The sequence below is a fragment of the Octopus bimaculoides genome, chromosome 14, assembly GCF_046866305.1.
Source record: "Octopus bimaculoides isolate indiv1 chromosome 14, ASM4686630v1, whole genome shotgun sequence".
NCBI lineage: Eukaryota > Metazoa > Mollusca > Cephalopoda > Octopoda > Octopodidae > Octopus > Octopus bimaculoides.
In genome coordinates this window covers 53,256,245-53,277,938 of record NC_142941.1, presented here as the reverse complement: position 1 = coordinate 53,277,938, position 21,694 = coordinate 53,256,245, and the positions used below count along the sequence as shown (strand labels likewise).

At 38.7% G+C, this 21,694-nt stretch overlaps 1 protein-coding gene across 5 annotated transcripts in view; it reads right to left on the bottom strand.

The window, feature by feature from the left end:
• Positions 1 to 21,694, bottom strand: part of LOC106867705 (cilia- and flagella-associated protein 99) — a 169,284-nt gene that overhangs the window by 135,873 nt on the left and 11,717 nt on the right. Inside the window, exon 2 of one of the 5 annotated variants that reach the window (XM_089362948.1) lies at positions 12,330 to 12,397. The exons of the other annotated variants lie outside the window; for them this stretch is intronic. The gene's annotated coding sequence lies outside the window, so the exon portion shown is untranslated. The remainder of the gene's footprint in view (positions 1 to 12,329; positions 12,398 to 21,694) is intronic. 5 annotated transcript variants of the gene reach the window in all.

Here is a 21,694-nt window from a genome sequence, read left to right as displayed (position 1 = left end):
GTATATGTAAGTATACTGTTTATATACATGTATTTGTATTTATGTACTGGAGTATATTCCACTGATGAAGGCAGAGCATTTATGCAAAGCCAGAAATCCAGGATTTGAAATTATCTTATTATTTTTACTGGTTTATTTGGTCTTCGTCTTCGCTAATCGTGCCTTGCGGACATTTATTGTGGTTTTGGAGTCAGGATTTGACTGCTATTTTTTCAGCGTGGTGGTATCTCTTGATACCCTGTATTATAATTTTAAATAATTATTACCTTTGATGGTTTTTATTCCCATGCTGACCACTTGATAAGATCAATATTTTAAATACCGATCTTATCCTTATTTATATAAATATATATATATATATATGTATATATGTATATATATATATATATATATATATATATATATATATACGGTGGGCTTCTTTCAGTTTCTGTCTACCAAATCTACTTACAAGGCTTTGGTCAGCCTGAGGTTATAGCAGAAGACACTTGCCCAAGGTGCCATGAAGTGGGACTGAACCCGGAATAATGTGATTGGGAAGCAAGCTTCTTACAACACACTCACGCCTGCATCTATATACATGTATAAGCGAAATAAATCCCACACAGATATATTTAAAGCACTCAGTGTTAAATGAATTTGGTTAACGATATATTGAAGCAATCAAATACCAATAAATGCAAGAAGAATAAACATCTGTGGTAATTCTTCATAAATGACAAGTAAATCCAAATATCGCTTAGAAGTGATATTCAAGTTCAAGAAATTCGGAATATAAGACAACAAAAATAAGAATGGAGAAAATCACATCTTTAATTTATGTGTGGGAGGTGGAGGGATTGATAGGTCCAGGCAGATGTCTGTAAAGCACTCGGTGTTGGATGAATTTGATTGGCTATATCAAACAGTTGGATGCCAATGGATTCGGGTGGAATTGACATCCGGAATAATTCATCATGTGTGACAGGTGAATCAGGGTATTGCTTGGAAGAGTTTCAAGAGGTTCGGTGTGTGGGACAGCAGGAACAGGAATGGAGGGGATCACATCTTTAATCTGTGATTGCACCATGAATTACCGATAATCGTTGTTTCTATTATTTTTCTTCTAAACATTCTTTTTGAATGCATTCATCTAATGAAGATATTTTCTAAATTCACTTTGAATTTAATCCCATTTTGGACTGCTATGGTAACGTTGTGTTAGCATATGCTTTCACATATATTCATTTGACTTTTTCCTGTATCTAAATTTGCTGGCACACTAGAAACAGCCATCTACATTGTATGGTGTAATCACCAATTAAAGATTTCATATTCTCCATTCTTATTCTTATTATGTGTTTGTGGTTGTGTGTGTGTGTGTGTGTGTGTGTGTGTGTGTGTGTGTGTTTGCACATATATATATATATATATTTTTTCTTTCATTTGTTTCAGTCAATTGACTGTGGGCATGCTCGAGCACCGCCTTTAGTCAAACAAATTGACCTCAGAACTTATTCTTTATAAGCCTAGTACTTATTCTATCGGCCACTTTGCCGAACCGCTAAGTTACGGGGACGTAAACACACCAGCATCAGTTGTCAAGCGATGTTGTTGGGGACACAGACACACAAACACACACACATATATGTATATATATATATATATATATATATATATATATATATATATATATATATATATATATATATATATATATATATATATATATATATATATATACGATGGGCTTCTTTCAGTTTCTGTCGACCAAATCCACTCACAAGGTTTTGGTCGGCCCGAGGCTATAGTAGAAGACACTTGCCCAAGATGCCACGCAGTGGGACTGAACCCGGAACCATGTGGTTGGTAAGCAAGCTACTCACCACACGCTCACTATACATACATATATATATATATATATATATATATATATATGACAAAGTAGAAAGATATATTTTTCAATGTGTAGATACCGATAGAACAGCACATATAGGATAAAATCCTTTTAGAGCAGAAAAGTTTGTCAGCAACTAGCCATGAGGATCAAACTCACACCCCTCTATCAGTATTTACGTGTTGAAAAATATGTCCTTTTACCTGTTCTACAATACATTTCAATGCTTCCAAAACAAACTTATGTTTGTTTACACATGATGTAATATATATACATATATATAAAAACGTCTGTGTGTTGCATACCGTTACTTGATAATTGAAAAAAATGCATTGTGAATAAACAACAGATAAAAAAAACATATACGTATAAGACACAGAGGCTTACCATATTCTGGTTGATAACTGATGAAGACTTAGAGAGCATCTGTGTCTAATATGTATACATTTTTTTATCTGCGGTATATTTACAATGCATTTTTATATATATACAGTAATCCCTTGACTATAGCGAGTGTTAAGCTCCAACCCCCACCCCCCCACCCTCCAGAGGTGAAAATCCGGGAAGTAGAAACTGTACTGCACTGTATATTATTTTTTCATTATCTTTCTAATTTGTATATATTTATTTTATTATAAATGCAAAGTAGCACCACAGAGGAAACGATGTAAGTTTAAATAATAAACCGCGATGTGGCGAGGAATTACTGTATATATATATATATATATATATATATATATATATATATATATATATATATATATATATATATATATATATATATATATATATATATATATATATATATATATAGATAGATAGATAGATATAGTTAGGCAGATAGACAGACATAGATAGATAGGCAAGCTGGCAGAAACGTTAGCACGACGGGCGAAATGCTTAGCGGTATTTCTGAGTTCAAATTCCGCCGGGGTCGACTTTGCCTTTCATCCTTTCGGGGTCGATAAATTAAGTACCAGTTATGCACTGGGGTCGATCTAGTCGACTTAATCCTTTTGTCTGTCCTTGTTTGTCCCCTCTATGTTTAGCTCCTTGTGGGCAATAAAGAAATAAGATAGATAGATAGATAGATAGATAGAGAGAGAGAGAGAGAGACAGAGAGACAGAGGCAGAGACAGACAGACAGACAGATAGACAGACAGAAATATGAAAATGCATACAGAGCATAAAGACAATCTCCCTCTTCTTTTGTATTTGTGTGAATGAAGGAGAGCCCTCATTCACACACACAGACACACACACACACACACTCATGGATAAATACACAGACAAACAGACAGACAGAGTGATACACATACACTCAGACATTTCTATGTTTCTGCAAGGAATTATCACAAGAATAGAAGCATATCTGACAGTTCTTTGCCCCTTCAGTGATAATTCATTGCAGAAACGGAAGAATTTCGTTGGTACGGAGGCGTTGAATAAATGTCAAATTTATATTTATAATAAAGAAACCATAAGCTTCTTTTCTTGACAACTTGTAGACTTCATACTGTGTGTGAAGTATATATGTCGTCGGAGAAGAATAAATACCATGGCCTGTATATATATATATATATATATATATATATATATATATATGTATATCTACACACACACATATATATATAGTATTAATAATGATAAGGAGAATGGAGATTTTCCACATCTATAATTTTACGAAGAGGAAACACAGTAACCCCCACCTGGGTTATACATCCTTTTAAATACATACACATACACACATACATACATACATACATACATATATATATATATATATATATATATATATATATATATATATATATATATATATATATATATATATATATATATATGTATGTATATATATATATATATACACATATATACACACACACACATACTTTTTTACACATTTCAGTCATTTGACTTTGGCCATGCTAGAGCACTGCCTTTAGTTGAACAAATCAACCCCAGGACTTATTCTTTGTAAGCCTAGGACTTATCAGAATCTTTTGCCAAACCGCTAAGTTTTGAGGACATAAACACACCAATATTGATTGTCAACTAATGGTGGTGGTGGTGGTGGGGGAACACAAACACAGACACAAACACATAAATATATATATATATATCTATACACCCAATGGGCTTCTTTCAGTTTCCATCTACCAAATCCACTCACAAGGCTTTGGTTGGCCTGAGGCTATGGTAGAAGACATTTGCCCAAGGTGCCACGCAGAGGGACTGAACCTGGAACCATGAGGTTGGGAAACAAGCTTTTTACCACACAGCCATATATATATATATATATATATATATATATGTATATATATATATAATATAATATAATATGTGACAATTATTCGGTTGCCATAATAAGACTCTGAGTTTCGGATGTCAGGGTGGAAACCTGCTCTGGCATCTCTTCAGTTATCGAGGCAATCAAAATATACTATAACCGTTAAACAAAGGGAAATTGCTATGTAATTGACCGTTATTAAGCCAAAAGAGCTGTTAGAATGACCGTTAAATAAGGGGAAAAACCGAAGGGGAGGAAGGAAAAAGTAAAGGAGTAAAACTGCTCATAGCAATCGCGTATGTGCGCATGTATATGCATATGCATGCGTGCACGCACACCTACGTACATGTGCCTATATGCATATGCTCACTCACACTCGCATGAAACACACACTCATGCGCACCTACACATACACCAGTAGATGCACATATATATGCAACCACGCATCATGCATGTACACGTATACATATCCACACACTGCACACACACACACATACACACACACACACATATATATATGCAGTGGGGAGTATATTTGCATTTATATATATAAATATAGATAGATAGATATACATACATATGTATGTATGCATATTGAATGTAGCCATGGGAATGCATGTGTGTGTGTGTGCACAGAGATAAAGAGAAAGAGAGATTAAAAGAAGAGACAGGGTAGGAGAGAGAGAGAGAGGGAGAGAGGGAGAGTGAGCGTGAGAGAGTTAAATTTATTTAAAGTCTAATGATTGATATTATGAGAATGTCAGTCCAAAAATTGCAGGAAATTGTTAGTTAGGAAACCCCTGTTGAGATACAGAAACAAGAGTCAAGGTAGTTTATTCTTACAGGAAGATGGCCATTTTTCATGGCAGACAATGTTATTGTGATTGTTACAGGGCATTGACATCGCTTAATTATTGTCTTTTATTCTTTCATGTTTCAGCAGCCAAAAAAAACAATATATATATAAAATAAATAAATCAATAAATAAATGCACTCAAAGGTCTGGCTTTTGGTGTTTTCATGTTGTTGTTGTTGTTGTTGTTTGGTTTTGTGACAGTTAAAGAAGGAAGACGATCTACTTTGAAGAAACTAAATGTTACTGCCAAGAATTTGACCCAAGCATATCCAGAAAAAAACAGTATTTGGCAATACAACATTCACTGCTGTTGTTGCTGCTGCTGCTACTACTACTACTACTACTACTACTACTACTACCACCACCACCACCATTACTATTACTTGAAGAAACTGGGGTGCTGATTTTTGAACAGCACTGATAATGCTTCAAATTTTGGCACAAGGCCAACCATTTTGGGATTGGTAGGTGAATCGGTTAGATTGACCCCCCCCCCTCCACCTCAGTGTATAACTGGTACTTATTTTATTGACATGAAAAAGGTGAGAGACAAAGATGACTTCAGTGGAATTTGAACTCAAAACATAAAGACGGAGGAAGCTAAGCATTTCGTCTGGCGTGCTTATGATTCTGTCAGCTTGTTGCCTTAGTAACAATGGTAATAATCCTGTCTGCCAAAGAAGGCAGAGAGCTGGTAGAACCATTAGCACGCCAGGTGAAATGCTTAGCGGTATTTTGTTCTGAGTTCAAATTCCACCGAGGTTGATTTTGCCTTTCATCCTTTCGGGGTCGATAAATTAAGTACCAGTTGCATACTGGTATTGATTTAATCAACCGGCCTCCTCCTCCAAAATTTCAAGCCTTGCGCCTAGAGTAGGAAAGAATCCTGCCTGCTGAAGGCACAGATCCTGAAATTTGGTGGGAGTGGGGAGTCAATTATATTGACCCCATTACGCAACTGGTACTTATTTTATCGACCCAGAAAGGATGAAAGGCAAAGCTGACCTTGAAGGAATTTGAACTCAGAACGTAAAGATGGAGGAAGTACTACCAAGCATTTTGCCAGGCATGCTAATGATTCTGAAAGCTCACTGCCTTAATAATAATAATAATAATAATAATAATAATAATAACAAGGTATGCGATAAAGAAGAAAGAAAAGTCGATAGATATGACAGGTTAGCTTGGGAGGTTAAGCAGCTGTGGTCCATGAAAAAGGTAGCAGTAGTACCAATAATTGTTGGAGCCCTGGGGACAGTGAGTAAAAAGCTTGAGAGCAGCTGGTGGGAAATATCAGTGAGGTGCTAAAATAAAGTGAGAAATAGCAATGGCTGTGGAAGGAGGATAAATTGATCATAAGGGATAGGGGAGGGGACGTGAAAAGTGAATGAGCAATATAAACAATGTATGCCCTTGTCTTTATTCCCTTAGAATTCTGGAATTCTGTTAGGATGCAGTGAGCTTCATGGTCAAAACATGCGAGAAAAATATTCAAGACAACAGCTAAACTAGTTTTGTCTGTCAGTAAACGTTTGTAAACTGCCCAATTCTGCACTGATAACTTATCTTTCTTTTCACCGATTGATTGATTGGTCTATATTTAGTCTGACTGGATTTCAACATGGAGTTTGCCAATTCCTGCTATATTGGGAATTTGGCAAAGCACCAAGTCTGGAATTCATGATAAACCAGCAATATTGCTTGAACGGGTTTAAATACTTTTGATAAGGATTTGTTAGTTTGCAACGTTCAGTTGGTGTCCCTTAAGGGTGGTGCTATACTGGTTAGGGTAGAAATGCCAATGTTACAGGAAGGAAGTGGTGTGAAGGGTAGGGGTTAGCTTTCAGTTGTTTCATTACTAAGTAATTTAGCTCAATGGTCCAGAGCTAACCAGCAGAATGGTGCCATTTGAAGGCTAAAATGATGCAAAGTGCATTGTGACCAGCGATGTGTAACAACTTCTGATAGTCTGGTTGGTCATGTGATCACATGATATATATCATAATTAAAGAGGATATTGGAAGTGAAGAATGTTGATGGATGAAAACTTGAAATGGAAAAGTTTAAAACAAGGAAATTTGTATCATTGAATGAGGGGAAGTCACCAGTGGATTTGTATCAAAAGGGGTCAAGCCTATTTTATCTTTTATCTTCTATGTGTTTCAATCATTAGATTGCGGCCATGATGGGGCACCACTTAGAAGGATTTTTATCAAACAAACAAAACAAAAACAAACAATAAAGCAAAAATAAATAATAAAATAAAACTATTTGTACTTCTAAATTTTTCTAATTTCGAATTATCTACATTTTTTGTTTTTTGTTTTGGTTTCTTAGTACTTATAAACTTAGTAGTTATTCCATCGATCTCATTTGCCAAACCACTGAGTTATGGGGATGTAAGCATGCATGTCAACATTGGTTGTCAAGCAATGATGGGAGGGGGGGACAAATACATACACACACACACACACACATATATATATATATATACAGAGTACTTAAGATCAGACTAGTGCTTCATCATAGATTAGCTACTGTCATCTCAGCCTATGCACCTCAACCTGGGCTACCAGATGGTCTGAAAGACCAATTCTATGACACCCTCTTGCAAACTACCTCGTCGACGAGTGACAGGGACCTTCTCTTTGTGGCTGGAGACTTCAACGGTCATGTCGGACGTCGTGCTGGGGGCTTCCATGGCATACATGGAGGCTATGGCTTCGGTTCCCGCAACGAGGAGGGAACCAGACTGCTGGAGTTCTGTGATGCAACCAATCTTATGGTCTGCAATACCAACTTCAGGAAACCTGCCAGTCACCTAGTCACCTACCGCTCCGGCAGACACTCTAGCCAAATCGACTACATCCTCGCCAGAAATAGGGAAAGAGGGCGGCTTATAAATGCCAAAACCTACCCTGGCGAAGAATGTACCCCACAACATAGATTAGTAGTTAGCGACTTTGGGATCAAGGCAAAATGGGTGCCCAGAATTAGACAGGCTTGGAGAAGAAGGGTGTGGAAGCTTAAAGACCCTGCAAACGGACAGAGACTTAGAGACAAGTTACTTGAAGCATTTAACGAAATAGAAGGGGATATAGCATCATACAACGTGGAAGACAATTGGAGATTTCTGCGGGACAACCTGTTGAAAGCCACCGACCAGATTTGTGGGTGGTGTAAGGTCCCCTCCCAACCCAGAGTAACGTGGTGGTGGAACAAGGAGGTAGACAGGGCTATTAGACAAAAGAAACAAGCTTGGAAGGACTGGAAGAACGGTGGTAGCAGGGAATTGTACCAATGTGCCAGAAGGGAGGCTAGGCGACAGGTTTATTTAGCCAGAGGGGAAGCAGATAAGGAAAGATTTGCCAATGTTCTGTGCCGTGAGGACCAAAGACTCGAGGTATTTCGTGTTGCAAGACAGTGTAGGAGAGAGAATAGTGATGTTGTAGGAGAGAAATGTGTTCGCATGGATGATGGTACGCTTGCATTAAATGAGGATGCAAAGAAAGAGGTCTGGAGATGCCACTACGATAGATTGCTTAATAAAGAGAATGAATGGGAGAAAGAGAGCCTGCCTTATGTCGACCCAATAGAGGGACCAGCTATCCGAGTTGATAGTACCAGGGTAGATAAAGCAATTAAGAGTATGAAGACCGGGAAAGCCCCCGGCCCATCAGGAATCACTGCAGAGATGCTCAAAATATCTGGCAGTGTTGGCTATAGCCTAGTCACCCGTATTACGAACCAGGTGATACACGAAGGAGTCATACCCTATGACTGGTGTAGCAGCATCATAGTCAACTGCTACAAAGGTAAAGGGGACGCTTTAGATACAAATAATTACAGAGGCATCAAGCTGTTAGATCAGGTTATGAAAGTTACAGAGAGGGTCATAGCCCAACTAATTAGGGAGCGAATCAATTTAGATGAGATGCAGTTTGGGTTCGTGCCAGGTAAAAGCACTACTGATGCCTTATTTCTAGTGAGACAGTTGCAAGAGAAATACCTAGCTAAGGATAAACCTCTGTACCTGGCTTTCGTTGACATGGAGAAAGCCTTTGACAGGGTCCCCCGATCCCTTATCTGATGGTCAATGAGGAAACTTGGGATAGAAGAATGGTTAGTGAGAGCTGTGCGAGCCATGTACAGAGATGCTGCCAGTAAGGTGAGGGTTGGAAATGAGTACAGCAATGAATTCCGGGTAGAGGTAGGGGGTCCACCAAGGTTCCGTCCTCAGCCCCCTATTATTTACCATAGTCCTCCAGGCAATCACAGAGGAGTTCAAGACAGGTTGCCCCTGGGAGCTCCTCTATGCTGATGACCTTGCCCTAATTGCGGAGTCACTATCAGAACTAGAGGAGAAGTTTCAGGTGTGGAAGCAAGGTCTAGAATTGAAGGGCCTTAGAGTCAACCTAGCTAAAACCAAAATCCTAATAAGTAGGAAGGTAGATAAAACACAAACCCCTTCAGGTAGATGGCCCTGCTCAGTATGTAGAAAAGGAGTAGGTAGTAACTCTATAAGATGTACCCGGTGCAAGCTATGGACACATAAGAGGTGCAGCAACATCAAAGGCAGGTTAACTAGCAAGTTAGTTTTTGTTTGTGGCAGATGTTCAGGTGCAATAAAGACTGCAAACAAACAGGAAACAACTTCTATCTCATTCCAGGGTGAAAAACTAGAGGTAGTCGATAGCTTCCGCTATCTGGGCGACCAAGTTAGTAGTGGGGGTGGGTGCGCTGAAAGTGTAGCTGCTAGAATAAGAATAGCCTGGGCAAAGTTTAGAGAGCTCTTACCCCTGCTGGCGACAAAGGGACTCTCACTCAGAGTAAAAGGCAGACTGTATGACGCATGCGTACGAACAACCATGCTACATGGCAGTGAAACATGGGCTGTAACTGCTGAGGACATACGTAAGCTCGCAAGGAATGAAGCCAGTATGCTCCGTTGGATGTGTAATGTCAATGTGAATACCCGTCAGAGTGTAAGTATCTTGAGAGAAAAGCTGAACATTAGAAGCATCAGTTGTGGCGTGCAAGAGAGACGATTGCGCTGGTATGGACATGTGGTGAGAATGGAGGAGGATAGCTGCGTGAAAAAGTGCCACACCCTAACAGTTGAGGGAACCCGTGGAAGAGGTAGGCCCAGGAAGACCTGGGCTGAGGTGGTGAGGCAAGACCTTCGTACATTGGGCCTCACCGAGGCGATGACTACGGACCGAGACCTTTGGAAATGGGCTGTGCGTGAGAAGACCCGGCAAGCCAAGTAAGATCGTTGCCAGTGCCCCTGGACTGGTTCTTGTGCGGGTGGCACATGAGATGCACCATTTTGAGCGTGGCCGTTGCCAGTACCGCCTGACTGGCTCCTGTAGGATTTTCGAGCGAGATCGTTGCCAGTGCCCCTGGACTGGCTTGTGCGGGTGGCACATAAAAGACACCATTTCGAGCGTGGCCGTTTTCGTGCGGGTGACACGTAAAAGCACCCACTACACTCTCTGAGTGGTTGGCGTTAGGAAGGGCATCCAGCTGTAGAAACTCTGCCAAATCAGACTGGAGCCTGGTGTTGCCATCCGGTTTCACCAGTCCTCAGTCAAATCGTCCAACCCATGCTAGCATGGAAAGCGGACGTTAAACGATGATGATGATGATGATGATGATATACACACAATGGGCTTCTTTCGGTTTCCATCTCAAGGTTTTGGTTGGCCCGAGGCTAGAGTAGAAGACATTTGCCCAAGATGCCATGCAGTAGGACTGAACCTGGAACCATGTGATTAGAAAGCAAGCTTCTAACCCACAGCCACTCCTGTGCCTATCTTCATCATCATCATCATCATCATCATCATTTATAGTCCATTTTCCATGCTGGCATGGGTTGGACGGTTTGACAGGAGCTGGCCAGCCAAAGAGATGCTCTAGCTCCATGGCATGGTTTCTACAGCTGGATGCCCTTCCTAGCACCAACTACTTTACAGAGTGTACTGGGTGCTTTTACGCAGCATCAGAATGGGTGCTTTTACGCAGCATCAGAATGGGTGCTTTTTTTATGTGGCACCAGCACCCATGAGCCTGCAAGATTAGGAATGCAGAACAGAAAAGGGATACAAGGGACATGCCTGTATGCAAGGACAACCACGATTTTTACTTAACTTGAAGTGTCTTCTCAAGCACAGCAAGCTGCCAGGAATATTGGTCTTCCTGTTACCCCCTCTGTGAGGGCCAAGATCTGAAGATCCTTTCTCACCTGGTCATTATTTATAGGTACAAATTACAAAACCTTTTCCTGTCTGGACATATCTCCATCTCTCTCTCTCTCTCTCTCTCTCGCTTTTAATACAACTCTTTCTATAGGTTCAAAATAAAATTTAAGTCGGCCAATCTACTGTCTACATGAACAAATTTGCTGTTTACGCCAATTTCTTTGTAGTTTCATATTCTTTGAGAGAACATTTATTAAAAAAAACAAACAAAACAAAAACAAACAATAAAGCAAATATAAATAATAAAACAAAATTATTTGTACTTCTAAATTTTTTTAATTTTGAATTATCTACATTTTTTTGTTTTTTCTTTTGGTTTCTTTGTTATCATTTTCAAAAATTGTTATCAAAACCAGACAAAATTAGATATTTTAAAAGCCAATTGTTGATATTACATAACTGTTTTAACTCTTCTTTTGTTTTCCTTTTCATTTATTATTTTATTTAATATTATATTATATATATATATATATATATATATATATATATATATACTCACATATATACGTATATACACACATATATACGTGTGTATGGTTGTGAAATTAATCTGATGTTGTGTTTTGAAGTAGATCATCAATGCAGTCTTTAATGAATGATTACAAGTTGATTTTGGAACGATACGTCAACTTTGATGGTATTTGAACTCTGAAGCGAGACATAACCAACTAAATATTGTAACGGGCAAAAGCATACATCCATGGCTAAGAAGTTCACTTTGCAACTATGTGGCTACAAGTTTGACAACACTTCCTGGTACCTTGGGCAAGTATTTTCTCTCACAACTTCTGGGGTTGATGTGTAACTTATGTGTAGAATTTGCTTGATAGAATGTATGAGGTAGCCCAGTTGTGGCTGTATGGTAAGAAGCTTGCTTCCCAACCACATGGCCAAGAAAGAAAGATCACGCTTGTCCCTTTCTTGTATCACCTATTTGTGTCTGTGTTCATCTCCCCACCAAGGCTTGACAACCGATGCTGGTGTGTTTATGTCCCTGTAACTTAATGGTTCAACAAAATTGACTGATAAAATAAGTACTAGGCTTACAAAGAATATGTTCTGGGGTCGATTTGTTCGACTACTGGCGGTGCTCCAGCATGGCTGCAGTCAAATGACTGAAACAAATAAAGGAGTAAAAGAGTAAGTATTTGGCACAGCATGTGGACAATTCTGCCAACTCATTACCATAAAAGATTTAGAATGTTTTGCCAGATATTAACCCATTTGTGCCCAATTTTTTAAATTTAATTTATTACCAAAAATCTTTTTATATACAACTATATCGGGTACTAAATCATCATCATCACCATTTAACATCCGCTTTCCATGCTGGCATATATATAAAAAGACATTTTATTACAATATTTGAAAGACACTTTAAGGCGGTGAGCTGGCAGAAGTGTTAGCACACAGGTCAAAATACTAAGCAGTATTTCGTCTGTCTTTATGTTCTGAGTTCAAATTCCACTGAGGTCAACATTGCCTTTCATCCTTTCAGGGTCAATAAATTAGGTACCAGTTGCATACTGGGGTCAATCTAATTGACTGGTCCCCTCCCCAAAAATTTCAGGCCTTGTGCCTAGAGTAGAAAAGAATATTTGATTGACCCACATGTCAATCAAATCTCACTGCTGTGATATATAGAACTTCAGCATCTTTTCAGGCTTATTAAAAGGCGGTGAAATGGCAGAAACATTAGCACGCCGGGCGAAATGCTTAGTAGTATTTCGTCTGCCATTACGCTCTGTTTTGTTTGTTGTTACCACAACGTTTCGGCTGATACACCCTCCAGCCTTCATCAGGTGTCTTGGGGAAATTTCGAACTTGGGCTCTCATTCCTAAGGTATTTTTCGATGTTATTATTATTATTATTATTCAGGTCACTGCTTGGAATTGAACTCAGAATCTTGGGGTTAAGAGCGCAGGCTTCTAACCCCAAGATTCCAAGTTCAATTCCTGAATAATCATAATGACATTGAAAAATACCTTAGGAATGAGAACCCAGATTCAAAATTTCCCCAAGACACCTGATGAAGGCTGGAGGGTATATCAGCTGAAACGTGTTAATAAAAATCAAGATGAGGACAAATATCCGTCAAATGTAAATAATGTACATAATGTAATGTACATAATTCCTCATCTCTTAAATATAGAACAGTATATCGTGTTATGTAGGATTGTGTTATACAGCGGGTACTTGGTGTACAAAAGCACACACAGAGATCGTTGGATAATGTAGTTGTTGATATGTTATAATTAAAACACACAGGAAAAAAGGAGAAATTGATGAAACAGAGAGCAGGGTTGTTCGAAGGGTGAACACCTTTGAATGTAAGTCTGACAGAGTAAACAAGGCCTAAACAATAACAACGACAGCCCACAAGGACAACAAGAACGATGACGGAAGGGACAAACCAACGACGACAGCAACAACAACAACAACAGCAAACATCTTCAACCAAGAAAGAATCCAGACGGGGTTGAAAGGTGATGGGGGTTGCGGTGGGAGGGGGGTCCTCGTTTTTTATTTGTTTATCTATTTTGCTCTCTTGAAAGTCACACTGTCATTTACCTAAACTTACTAAACCTCCCCCCACACACACACGCACACCAACAACAGCAACAACAACAACAACAGCAACAGTAACAAGGATGGCTTTTTTTCTTAGTGTTCAAAAATTACCTCCTCCACCTTGTCTCTACCATGAGGAGGAGGAGGAGAAAGAGAGAAGAACAGGAGGAGCAGAACTAGTAGCGGTGGTGGTGGTGGTGATGGTAGTGGTAGTAGTAGTAGTAATAGTAGTAGTAGTAGTAGTAGTAATGGTGGTGGTAGTAGTTGTAATAGTAGTAGTAGTAGTAGTAGTAGTAGTAGTAATGGTGGTGGTGGTGGTGGTGGTGGTGGTGGTGGTAGTAGTAGTAGTAGTAGTAGTTGTAATGGTGGTAGTAGTAATAGTAGTAGTAGTAATAGTAGTAGTAGTAGTGGTGGTGGTGGTGGTGGTGGTATTCTCTTCTTATCTTGAGTAAGTAGTTTGTCCTTTATAAAAAAAACCACAGACAATAACATCAAGTGTCCCACATGGCTGTCAGCATTCGGAATATAAAACATATTTAAATGCTGAATTACTTAATAAAATATTCTGTATATTTGGCTAGCTGGCCTCTTCCACCACCACCACCACTATTACCACTGGTGCCACCACCCCAACTACCACCACCACCACCACCACGACCATAATCCCCCATCATCACCACACCCACCACCAGAATAACCAATACCATCACCACCATCAACCACACCCACCACCAACACCAACACTGCCACCACCATAACCGCTACCATCATCATCATCATCACCACCGCCACCATCAGTGCCACCACCACCACCACCATGAGACAATGACTAATTTCTATTGTCTGGTAAGAAATCTCAACTTGACATTTGAAAATATTTTTGAGATCTACTTCATGTCCTCCTCCTCTTCCTTCTCCTCATCCACATCATCATCATCATCATCACCATCATCATTACCCTAATCATCATCATCACCAACATGCCAACGTCACTAATTCTCTACCCATCGTTATCGTTATCTCTGCTATCAGTCATTGCCTTATGTTGATGCTGCTTAGTCCGAGGCCAGCCTGATCATGCAGACCTGTGATCAGAGACAGTCCTACCATGACCTTCAAGATGATGGCAATGAAGAAGATAATTGAAAGTGACACAGAGAGCCTCTATATAGTCTTTTGCTATGCTAGAAATAGCAACTAAATATTTCCATCAAGTCACATTCCACCCTCTCTAAGACTGAAGGTCACATTGTATAATGTAATCCTAGATACATGATGAAAAAGGAGATGAGACGATCAGGATGATGATAATGATGATGGTGACTGAAGGAACCTCCTCATAGTCTCTTGCTTTGCTAGAGATAGTAGCTAAATATCCCATCAAGTTGTAGTCTACCCTCTTTCAAAATGAAGGTCACATTGGATAATGTAGTCCTAGGTGTACAAAAGAAAATGAGACGAGATGGTCATAGATGCAATGCCTTTCAACCTAGACCTGAAAATATGAATAACAACAATAACAAGAAGAACATTGGGGTGACGAAGGACAAAGTTGAACCCAACAAATTCTCAACAGAGAATCTAAAAGCCATGGTGAGAAACCCCCTTTGCCCTCAGGCAAAATATCAACCAGGGTCAAAATGACAAAACATCCGGTGGCACATAAAAGCACCCATTACACTCTCAGAGTGGTTGGCATTAGGAAGGGCATCCAGCTGTAGAAAAACCATGCCAAATCAGACTGGAGCCTAGCGCAGCCTTCCAGCATGCCAGCCCTGTCAAAGCGTCCAGCCCTGTCAAAGCGTCCAGCCCTGTCAAAGTGTCCAGCCCTGTCAAAGCGTCCAGCCCTGTCAAAGCGTCCAGCCCATGCCAGCATGGACAACAGACATTAAATGATGATCATAGGCGGTGCTCCAGCATGGCCACAGTCAAATATGAAGAGTGCTGTAAAGCGTGTCCAAACAAGTCAAATGCTTACACAGAGCAGGTTTTACAGCCACATTATCCAAACCGACCAGGTGAAACCGGGCTTAGCTGCTAGTATATATATATACATATATATATATATAAATTCAATGTTAGGATAAAATATTTTATAAGAATTCATCAAGTAGCCAGCGTGAAAAAAACCTCATAAGGGAAAAATTATTCATTCCCCAAAATATATTTATTTATATAAGGGCATTACTATACATTAATGCCTCACGCTTAGAAGGACTCTAAGGTCAAAACTACCACACATACACATGCATACATACATTCAAACATACATACATACAGGAATTGGACAAAATAATAGAAACACCATTTTAACTAATTTATTCTATTGACAATGTGACAAATTCAAACTTGTTCTTGTCTGTAGATATGTGGTCATATGCATAGTATGCCTTGTACTTTATGATAAAGTCCTCTGTTTTTTTGTTTTCTTTTTGTGGGGTGGAGAGTGAGTGATATCTATATTCAAATAAGTTAAAATGCGTGACCTATCTGGTTTTGAAAGAGGTCAATTGACTGGAGTGCAGAGAGCTTGAGTTTCGGTCACTAAAACACCCGAATTGTTTAATGTTTCAAAAAGTACAGTCTGTAAAATTGTGTTGGTATTCCGAAACCAAAGTAAAACATGCTCTGGCAGTCATAATTCTGGATGGAAGACAAAATTCACAGAAAGGAACCACAAAATAGTGAAATGCTATGTTTCCAAAATCATCAAACTGACAGCAAAAGGGGGCAGCACCAATTTGCCAATCCTGTTTCAACCAAAACCATCCTCACAAAGCTGGATATCATGAGAGGGCTGCAATTGCTAATCCTCTCCTGTCCCCCATCAATTTTGGTAAGCATGAAAAAATGATGTCTAGACTATCAGAAGAGGTCCATGGTTCAACGAAACAATGCCATCTTCTCTGATGAATCATCATTCAACCTGTTTTCTCTACTTCGGGTAAGTTTATGTCTGGAGATGTCTCAAATAAACCATCAACTTTGACTGCTTGGTGGCCCCTATTATGAAGCATGGAGGTGAATCTGTGATAATTTGGGCAGCAGAATTTTCTTGGCCCTTTAGTTGTTCTACATAACAGAGTTAACGGCCAGTTCTGGACCCAGCACTCTACCATGCCCAGGCCATCAACTGCTCTACAGGTCTCCAATCCTTTTTATACAGACTTATCTCACTTACTTTCTCTCTCTCTCTCTCTCTCTCTCTCTCTCTCTCTCTCTCTCTCTCTCTCTCTCTCTCTCTCTCTCTCTCTGTCTCTCTCTCTCTCTCTGTCTCTGTCTTTCTCTCTCTCTGTCTCTCTCTCACCATCCACCAATTGAAAGATAAACTCATCTGCAACTTTTGAATTCTACTCTCTGACCCCACAGCCATTCTAATCTGAGCCTGCAAAAAGTGATGGGTTGAGCCTCTCCTTTCTACCTTGACTGTTCTTGTCTTTCCACTCTTGGTTAATATAGAAAGAAAACAAACACATGCATGACTCCATGCTTTTCTGAAACAATAAATCTTTCCTCAAAATTAATGAGAAAAGCTGAAAACGTTTAGGAAAGAAAAAAAGTTGGTCTCTGAAGACATTTTGTAATATTTTGGCTGTTTACATAAATACCAACCAAGACATTTTAGATTTATTCTGTCTGTTTATTTGAGCAAATGAAAAGAATTGCAATAAAATTGTATCCCCACATCATTCTGTGGTTATTGCTTAACTCCATGTCAGAATTTTCCAACAGACCGTTCCAGCATTCTTTGTCATCAGAGCTGTATGTGTTTTACTTGCTTCAGTCACAGGACTACAGTCATCCTGGGGCACTGTCCTTGAAGTGTTTTGCCAAACAAACCTCAATATTTTTCCTTTTTTTATTTTCCAATCAATGGAAGAGCCTTCTCATAAAATTAACATGCAAGTGGCTGAGTACTCCACAGACACACATATCCTTAACGTAGTTCTCAATGAGATTAGCCATGATATGCAATGTGACAAGGCTGGCCCTTTGAATTACAGGCACCACACATTTTTGCCAGCTGAGGGGGTCTGAAGGAACATGAAATAAAGTGTCTTGCTCAAGGACACAACACACCACCAGGAACTGAACTCACAACCTTACGATCGTGAGCCAAACACTTTAACCGCTATAAGCCACATGCCTTCACAGAGACGGATATTTATAAAACAAGAAGTTTGACTAAATCAACATTACTACATCACAGCTACATCACTTGACCTTGTTTGTTGAAACAAATCAATACGTTTCTCAAACTAAACACAAAAACAGACGGCTGAAGTCGAGATGATCCATGAGAGTTAATTAACTTACTCATATATTTAGTATTTATTTGACTGAGGCAAACAACAAACTATTTTGCACATGCAAAACATGAGACCTGGATTTCAGTCAGTCTCTCTTGCTACTATCATTATTATTATTACTAGTTCCCCTGATCCTTCCCCCTTGTGGCAAATAGATGAAATCATTATTATTATTATTATTATTATTATTATTATTATTATTATTATTATTATTACCATTATTATTATTGTTATCCTGTAGTCTTATTTTTATCACAGGTTTTCCCTACACTACCAAGCACAGCTCTGTCTGCTTTGGGTATGTGTTGTGGTTTGTTGTGGTGCCCCTATGCGTGTGCTTGTGTTTATATATGTATGAACCTTTGTTCGTATAACCTATGTACCTATCTGTCTGTATGTTGATCTGTTTATTTTCATACCCATATGCTTGCATACATGTGCATATACACATACATACGTACCCCCGCCCCTCACACACAAGAAGACAGAGGTGCATACATATATAAACACACGCACACACACACATACATAAAAAACACACTAACATGGACACGCAAGCACATGAATATGCAGAATACATACATATAGATGCACATACATACATATATACACACACATATACATACACGCACATACATACATACATACATACATACATAGACATGCATACATTCCGCCAAGGTCAACTTAGCCTTTCATCCTTTTGGGGTCAATAAATTAAGTACCAGCTGTGTACTGGAGTCGATCTAATCGACTGGCCCCCTTCCCCAAAATTTCAGGCCTTGTGCCTATAATAGAAAGAAAGGATTCACTCAACCCAGAGCTACAGAAGTAGACACGTACCCAAAGGGGTGCACTGTGGAACTGAAGCCAAAACCATGTGCTTCAGAAGCAGGCTTCTCAACCACACATCCATAATTTACTTGTGCTTATATGTATGTGCGTATGTATGTGATTATGTGTGTGCGTATGTATGTGATTATGTGTGTGTTTGTGCATCCTTGTGTTTGTGCCTGTATCTCCACACCCATTGCTTGCCAACCAGTGTTGGTTCATTTACATCCCCGTGACCTATCAGTTCTGCAGAGGAGACAGATGTAAATGAGTACCAGATTAAAAGTATAAGGACTGAGGGATGGGTGATTCGTTTGACTAGCCCTACAAAACTGTGCTCTAGCATGGCCACAGTCAAATGACTGAAACAAGCAGAAGAGTGAACGAGTATGTGATAAGCTGCTGCTCCAAAAATTCCCTCCGAATTCTAAACAACACAATGACTTTGCTAAAACGATATACAATAACACCATATATAGTTAAGATCGTCTTGAAACAAAAACACACACAGACACATTAAGTATATGTGTGTGTGTATGTGTGTGTGTGTGTGTGTGTGTGTGTGTGTGTGTGTATGTGTTTGTGTGTGTGTGTGTATGTACATGTATGTATATGTATATATATATATATATATATATATATATACATCTATACATATATATATGTGTGTGTGTGTATATATATATATATATATATATATATATATATATATATATATATATATATATATATATATATATATATATGTATATATATATATACACACACACACACACAAAGGAAATACCACACCAGATATTGAATACATTGAGTGCATCTCATATATACAGACTATTGGAGCTTTTCTCTGAAACCTACACTAAATCTAAACAATATGCCTCTTACTGTTGTCTGGAACATTTACAGAAGACTACTTCAAAACGTAATAGTTTACCTACTCAAGATCATATGTTTAAAATTCTATCTATACCTAGGAGTACATTTGGTGATGTTACGAAATATTTGAGTAATATTCTAGGAAAGTTAGGTGGTTTTATGCTAAAAACAAATGAATCATCACCTAACACACATTCTGCAAATTTAATCATTATAAAGGATGACAGCTACTACAATATTTTTCTTTAATTTAGTACATAACTCCTTATATACAGGAAGAAAATTTGCTTAGTGGGGTGCAAACCCAGGTCCCACATTTTTTACAAACCCTCCTCCTCCTCCTTCTCATCATCATCGTTTAACGTTTGATTTCTATGCTGGCATGGGTTGGATGGTTTGACTGAGGACTGGCAAGCCAGGAGGCTGCACCAGGCTTCAATCTATTCTGGCAAGGTTTCTACAGTTGGATGCCCTTCCTAACACCAACCACTCCGAGAGTGTAATGGGTGCTTTTTGCATGCCACCAGCATGGGATCCAGTCAGGCGGCACTGGCATCGACCACACTCAAATGGTGCTTTTCATGTGCCACCGGCATTGACCACACTTGAATGGTGCTTTTTAAAGTTTACAACATATCTCCATATCTTTCAAATCTTACACTTTTGAAAGTCATACAAATGTGAAACCGGTTAAGTGTGTTAATATTAATATAAACAAATCTTCTTATACACTCTCAGTGCATTTTCAACTTCTTTTATTTCCTTTGAACTACTACCGGTATAGATTAGTGACTATATTTCATATATATATGATCAAACAGAATCCAAAGAAGCTGGGATGGGGGTGGGGGTGGGGGATCTCTACATCAGCAAGACTTATATATGTAGTAAAATCAATGAAAAGAAATCAGTGAACTTGCCGCGAGGAGTGGAACAACCAGCACCAGAGACAGAGTTTGTCTTCAGGGAAAAGTTGAAAGGAAAGAAATTAATGAAACACAGCAGAGTTTTGCACTGCACTTTTTACCAATTTACCTGTATGTATATGTGTGTGTGCATACATACATACATCCATAAATACATACATGCATGCATATATCCATCCAGACAGATAGATAGAAAGAAAGATACATACATACATACATGCATACATACATACATACATACACTCGTGCATATAGACATGCACATACATATATATATACACATACAGAAAACAACAGGTCTGATAAGAGCTTCCAGGATCAAAGCCTACAATCTTAAATGGTTGAAGATATCAGCCACACTATTGTGAAATATGAATCTTTTCTCCAAATTTCTGAGAGCAATTACCACAGTTAGAAAACAAAAGCTCTAGAATCCACTATGGAATTTCAACAGATTTTGTATCCTGGCCAGAAATTCTCATAATCTAACGAAGAATTTTCAAAGATTATTATTACTTAAATACTTCGTTTTCCTATCTGATTTGCAAGATTCTTCATGTGAATTCTTGTATTGAAGAAAAAATATGTAAATAATTAACAAGTGGAAATTGAACCGGTGAGTGTGTTAGGTGATAAAGCATTAAGACAGTTATCCCCAGATAGAACAAAAATTACTTAAATACTTAGAAACATAGCCAGGTGTGCCATTAATTACAGGTACAAATTTAAGCGTATAATCTGGGTAAGTAAGTAAGTTATATTTTTCAGTTTTGCATAAATGTTCCAGACAACTATGTCAGACATTTTGAACCGTACTTAAGAATTCTCATAATATACCAAACAATACTCACTACGTATTAACCTTTTAGCATTTAAACCACTCACATTCAACCC